This window comes from Gorilla gorilla, chromosome 13 (assembly GCF_029281585.2).
Source record: "Gorilla gorilla gorilla isolate KB3781 chromosome 13, NHGRI_mGorGor1-v2.1_pri, whole genome shotgun sequence".
NCBI classification, from domain to species: domain Eukaryota; kingdom Metazoa; phylum Chordata; class Mammalia; order Primates; family Hominidae; genus Gorilla; species Gorilla gorilla.
Window position 1 is genome coordinate 57,065,600 of NC_073237.2, and position 7,047 is coordinate 57,072,646.

A 7,047-nucleotide genomic window follows, 5' to 3' on the forward strand; every position below is an offset into this window, starting at 1 on the left:
CTCTGCCAGTTGACTTTCCAGTTGCTACCACTAAAGGGACAGAGTGTATTTCCCCTACCCCTGACTTTGGATTGGGACACGTGAGAAGCTTTGGCCAATACAATGAAGCAGAAATGACCATGTGCAAGTTCCAAGTCTACACCTTAAGAAGCCTGTGTACTTCCACTTGTCCTTTTATTCCTCCAGCATTGGCATGAGCAGAACATTCTCCAGCTTGCTCACACGTCCTAAGTGGGTGCTGAGCCATGTGGGCAGAGCTGTGCCAGTCACCACAGAGTGAAGCAGAGCATCTCCAGCCCATCTGGAGACCTGTGGTCATTAAAGCCACTCAGCTGAACCCAGACCAGATCTGTGAAAACCCAGGAGAACTGCTGATATGTGAATGATTCCAAGGGATTGTTGTTTCGAGCTCTGTCTTTTGCAGAGATCTGTTCTGCAGCATTCTTGTCGTAATAGCACTCTAATATCAGCCTCCACAAGATTCTCATAGCAAATACTACTTTGGGCTACTGCATACAAACAGGGAATAGGTTTCTGTCAACCTCAGAAATCCCTACGCCTCTCTTTCTACCCCCTACCATCTCCCAGTGAGGCCATTCCCCTTCCTCCAGATCAAACATGAGAATCTCGCCTTCTCTTTACCCATACTGCAACTCAAACTTAACTCCCTGATGAGTCAGATTTTCCCATACATGTATTTGACACTTTGCTTACTTTCTCTAAGCCTTAGTTTCTTATTTGGTAAGTGGGGCTAACTATAGTAAGTTTTCATTATTGTTATATTAAGTGAGAGAATGCATGTAAACTACCTAGTTATAATAGGAACATAGAACTCAAAAACCAATAACCACTATATTCTGACCCTTGAAAATCACTCTCTTTTTAATGAGTGGCTGAAACCCAGAGAAAATATTTTTGAGATAAGATCATTTACAGATAGTTAAGGCAAAAATAATTACCAACTAATCCCAACTTTTAAATAAATACTTAACATGTGACTTGAAAAAATTCCTTTGAAAATATGGGGTTTTTTTTGTTTTTTTGTTTTTTTGTTTTTGCTATCTCTTCTAAGTAATTCTGAAGTTTAGAGAATTCTTAAATTACCCACAAAAGGTTCTCATCTCTTTGGAGATGTTTTAGTCTGATTAGCCTGAAAATTTGAGATTCAAATGATCCATTAACATTTTAGGCATTCACTGAACCAATATTCAAGGGTCAACTACAATACGCCACTCCAAGCTAGTTGGTGCATGAGATTAAGGGGGCATAAGATAATTCCTTCTCCCTGGCAAATTATGAAATAAAAACGATGGGAAGTTGGTGCATTGACATAGTAACCACCGCCCAGCGTGGCATGTGCTGAGTTAATTATGAGTGAAGCTGACATTAACTAGAGTAGAAAACGAGGTAGAAAATAGGTGGAATACTTGAACTGGAATAATTTAAGGAGAGATTAACAAAAGCACTGTGTGCACAGAGGAGAGCAGAGCATATGGAGATGGCAAAGAGAATGCAGTACTGCAGGGGTAGTAACAGTGGAGCACTATCACCACCTCATGCCTGAAGGGGTAAGTAAAGAAAGCATTTACCACATCCAGGAGTGAGAGGGCTGTGTGGAGAGGACCATCTGACAGGAACTGTGATTTGATGGAGGAATCCAGCCAGGCAAAGGGCAAGGGAGCTTGTTGATGTAATCCATACTTGTCAGCCTCCTAGGACAGAAAGCAAGGTCGAGAGACGATCCCTCGAGCATATACTATATCTAAGTAAGAGCAAGCATAGTACTCTATCTAACATGCTAGGTTACAGGAACCAACACCCAAAAGGATACTTTCTTAGTGTATTGATAGAGACATACTTGTGAGTACAATGGTAGCCACTGTCAGTGAAAAGTTACTCCATCTGGACTCTGCCAGGCATTTGGAATTTGAATCATGTTAGAACAGCCCCTGGGAAACTCTCCTACAAATCCAGAGGGCATTAGAAAAGATGAGCCTTAGATGAGATTATAGTAGGCTGGAACTTAAACTATAAATGAGGAATTCTGGGCTCTTTCCATATCTTTCCTCCAGGGGAGGAACACAGGTAAATGGCCCTCCGAATTATCTCCACTTTAGTCCTGCTTGTTTATGGTCAGAAAAGGTTCTGCCAAAACACTCCATAAAAGAAAGAGAACGGAGACGATAAGAGATTATTTTTTTAGCTAGGCTGCTATGTAACATTTTAAACATCATCAAACTGGACTATTTTCATGCTAGTTAAAATAATTGGCACAGGATATTTTTCATGACCCTATTGTACTAAATCTTTACTCTTAGACTCTCCTGGTGAAAATTAAAGTTCACTATTTCCAGTGGGACCCTATACTTCCTGTCAACATAATTGTGGATGATGGTACCACTTATAATAGAAATAGCAATCATCTTCCATACTATAAAATACTGGTTTGGGTTCAACAGAGCTCTGAAGAGAAAGTGATATTTTGGCATTTTCAGTTTCTTGCTTGCAAAATGCACTAGCCTGCATACATACATAGTTGCTTTCCAATTCAAAATGAGGCTTTTCTTTTGGATCTCTGTAAGTCTTCCCTCCTTCCTGCAATCTCCAAATGATTTTTCCGCCATTATTTTCTTAGCATCATCAGTGGATGAGAATGCAAACAAAATTTCAAGTCCTCCTTGGCATCTCTGATTCTCTGAGGGTTCTATTTATACTATCATAATAGGGATTGATTGTACTATAGGATAAACAACCTTCAGCTTATGTAGGAATGTTTTCAATATCACATTTTCCATTCGCACATGTTCTCAATAAGTAACTCATCAACCAAGTCTTACTTTCTGTGATCTTTAATGCTCGCCTTAGGGCCTCTTCTTTTTCTTAATATTGCAAGATAGTAGCAAATAATTCCATAGTTAAGATTTCAAAGGCACAATATTATAGCCTTCTTATCTCTATTACCCATAATGAAAAACCATATTGCAGCCATAGTTTTCCAAAGGACTGTCTCATAATTAAATAGTATGCTTTTTGGAAATCCAGCTACTGCTTTTTTCTTCTTTTCATCTAAATCTTCTGCTTAAAAATCTTTTGATGGCATCTAGTCTCTTTCAGGATAAATGCCAACCTCCTTGGTACTATATTTATGCATTCCACAAATATTTATTGAGCGTCCTATCATAGGCACTGTTATAGATGTGAAAAGTATTTTAAATATCAACCACACTGAGGTGCTTGGCTCTCTCCCACATTCTACCCTTTCTAGACCCTGATTTTGCCTGTGTTGCAGCCCAGAGCACACTTCTAATCAGCCCTCCCCCATTTTCCTGAAAATTCCTACTTCTCTTCTTGACTTTCCTAAGCAACACCTTCTGTGAGAATCTTCAACTCCCTTCACTATAGTTTTTTCATGACGTTGGCTGAGGTTGTGGGCATTCCTGTCTCTCCCCCAATCTGAGTTCCATGTGAGAAAAGTTGGAATTTTGTTGCTCCTAGGGACCTAGCATGGTGTACATGGCCGAAGATTTGCTAAATGAATACAAACCTAACCAGTAGAGAACAAAGTTACTAGTTGAAACCCTGAGAAGAAATTTTCTCACCCACAATTAAGAGTTACTCAGCTGGAACTAAAAGCCATCATTGAGACCACCAGTTATTCAGAAACTTTTCAGCACCAGGTGGGAGGCTGATCCGCTAGGGGATTGCAAACCCTGGCATGCACATTACTTGTTCCACATCTGCCCCATCCCCAACACAGCACAGCACAGTTGCTATGTCTTTCAGGAAGCTGCTCGGCAGAGCAGCACATCCTCAAAGACAGGAGATAAGCCTCGGGAGCTCAGGGAGATCCGCCTGCCCTGAGTACATACCTGATTGTCAGAAATAGGGTAATTGTCTAACCACATTGTAATTTTCTCCAAGGAAAGATGTTACATGTAACCTCTTTATTTCCCCTTTCCCCAACCCTTTGCCTTGCACAGAACTGAATGCAACATATGCTTAATAATACTCTTTCAGCCAGGTGTGGTGGCTCATGCCTGCAATCCCAGCACTTTGGGAGGCCAAGGAGGGTGGATCAAGAGGTCAGGAGTTTGAGACCAGCCTGGCCAATATGGTGAAACCCCATCTCTACTAAAAATACAAAAATTAGCTGGGCATGCTGGCACGCACCTGTAATCCCAGCTACTTGGGAGGCTGAGGCAGGAGAATCGCTTGAACCCGGGAGACGGAGTTTGCAGTGAGCCAAGATCGGGACCACTGCACTCCAGCATGGTGACAGAGTGAGACTCCGACTCAAAAAAAAAAGTACTCTTTCAAGGAAGAATATATTTCTGGAAAAAAAGAAAAGGAGGATGAGACTGCATTAGTTAGTGAACCCCAGCTGCTCTAACAAGTATATCCCAAGTAAGTGTCTCCTCACAGCAGAGTTTTCTCTCTTGCTGTGTGATAGCCCATTGCAAGTGTACTTCCCAGACATTGCTTTGCTCTGGGTGATGGTTTAGAGACCCAGGCTTCCATCTTGTGGCACCACCAACAGAGGCTAGAGCATCTTCTTCATCTATCCAGTTGGGAGGGAAAGAAAACCTGAAGGCAGCACACTTGCTGCTTAAAAACCTTACCCCAGAATGGCACACATAATTTCTGTTCCAATTCCGTGGGTTAGTACTAGTCACATGGCCACACCCAGAAGCAAGCAGCTGGGAAGTGCAGGCCTAGCTGAGCAGCCTCTTCCTAGTAACAACTCTGCGCTGGAAAAGGGAACCCCAGTTTTGGTGTTCAGCTCCTCTTTCCTGACACAGAAATTCTTTGTTTAGGAAGTGGTAATAAACAGATATACTTCTATAAAATTAATCCAATTTCTCCAAAAATGAAGCTGTGATCATAAAATACAAACTTCTGACTCATCCGTCATTTCTATATATCCCACTTCTTTTGCTAGGATTACTGCCTAATTTCTAAGAATCTCCATAAAGAGTCAGAGCTTTGAGTTCAGAGGTCTTTCTCTCTTCTTGAAGAATGTTCTGCATAAGATACGGCATTTCTCAGATTGTGCTCTGCAAAACATTTCTCTCTTCTGTGGAAACTTTTCCTAGCAATTAAATTTGGGAAACTCACCATGTTATACTTCGCTCTTGAAGTGTAACAATGCATGTTAGCATATATTACAAATACAAAACAAACACTCCTCAAACTTACTTAACCACTAAGTTTATGTTATGAAAGATATCTGTGAATCACAAAATGCTATAAAAGACAGAAAACATAATAATAAGAATTAACATATATTGAAACCTCTTATGTGTTAGATACCATGCTATCTAGTTAAATACCACCACCCTGTGAGGTAGGAATCATTTCTCCCTTTAAGAGAAAAAAATTAGGCTCAAAGAGGTTAAGTGTAAAAGTTCCACTATTAAAATGTAATTTATTTGGGTCACTGAGAAAAATGACTGAGAGACCGTGTATTTCAGTTCTTTTACGGATGTCATCTATGAAAATGACAAAAATGATGTCGACAGCATCCCCAGCTTAATGCCAGATGCATGGTAGGAGTTCATCCAGAGCTTTGCAAGACCAGTCCAGCAAAACTTGCAAGAAACATTCTATTTGCTTTCTAACCAGGCTTTACTGACATGTGTATTCAGTAGTGAGAATGAAAGAAAAACAGAGGGTGGTCCAGGACTCTGAATATAGAATTTCCCACAGAAGTTTCTCCCTCTGGGACCAATAAGTTCCAGTTCCCAAGAAGTGCTGGGACTGTATGGGGACTAAATTTTTACCAAAAGCCTTGCTAGTTAAAGGTAACACCTCATTAAGCCATATAGGCCCACTCTTAAAGAGCTTAGCTATTCACTTAAGGAACTCCAAGAGCGGACATTGTGTTCCCATTTACCACCCGTCTCCTGGAAATGCCTGAATTTCCGGAAATCATGATTGTGTCATTTCCATCATTGCATTCCTTTTGGGAAAGAAACAGTTTAAAGGATTCAAAAAGCTGTTTGATCAGGAATCAAATCTTATAACAAATTAAATTATATTAACAATTATTACTACTTCTATATATATATATCTGTTATCATCTGCCAGATTGTTATGGTAAGAATTCTTTATTCATTATCTCATTTCATCCTTACTTCCTTTTAAAATGGGCATTTATCATTACCATTTTACAAATAAGAAAATTGGGAGAGAGGTCAGAAAACCCGCACAAAGTCACAGAAATAGTGGTAGAACTTTAGCTCTATGATTCCACAATCTAGATGGATGGGAGTCAAAGATTCACGGTTGTACCAGTTCCCTATACTGCCTCCTCTTTAGGTTTCATATTTTTCATCCCCAAATCACTCTATAAGGTTTCTACTTAATTCTTCTGTGATCTACAAAACATGCACTTTTAAAGTTATTTACTTCCTTCTAGGAGCAAGCTGTGATTTCAGTAACTGCCACTAATTAGATAGTAGCAGCTTTCTGCATTATAACATGAAATCTCAGATACTAACAATTATGACATGGAATCTCAATTATTAACCACCTACATGTAGAAAAGTATGTGGTTCAGTAAAGCAAATGATGTCATTATTATTTCTCCAAAAGTTTAACTCAGTCAAAGTGATACATATCATAGAAACAGGTAGATTTACTCTGAATCTAATGAAGCTTATGTTTCCAAGGCCATGGGAAGGGTCTTAGCATTTCTGTATTAATAATTTTTGTATTATTTTTTTCAAAGAGGGTTCTACAATTGTATAAGCTTAAGGATCCACAAAACTCAAAGGCATCACTGTAGTAGTAAAGAGTATGGGCTGTATGGTTGGTCTGCCTTGGGAGCAAATCCTGGCTGTACAACTTAATACCTGTGTGACCTTAAGTGCGTTACTTAGCCTCTCTGTGCCTCCATTCTCTTTTTTAAAAAACATGGGGTTATGACAGAGGATCGATCATAGGATTATTGTGTGAATAAAATGATTTATTGCAGCAAAGCAATTAGCAAAAAGCCCATAAAGTGATCAAAGGTAAACTACTATTTATTACTTTAATAGCATATGT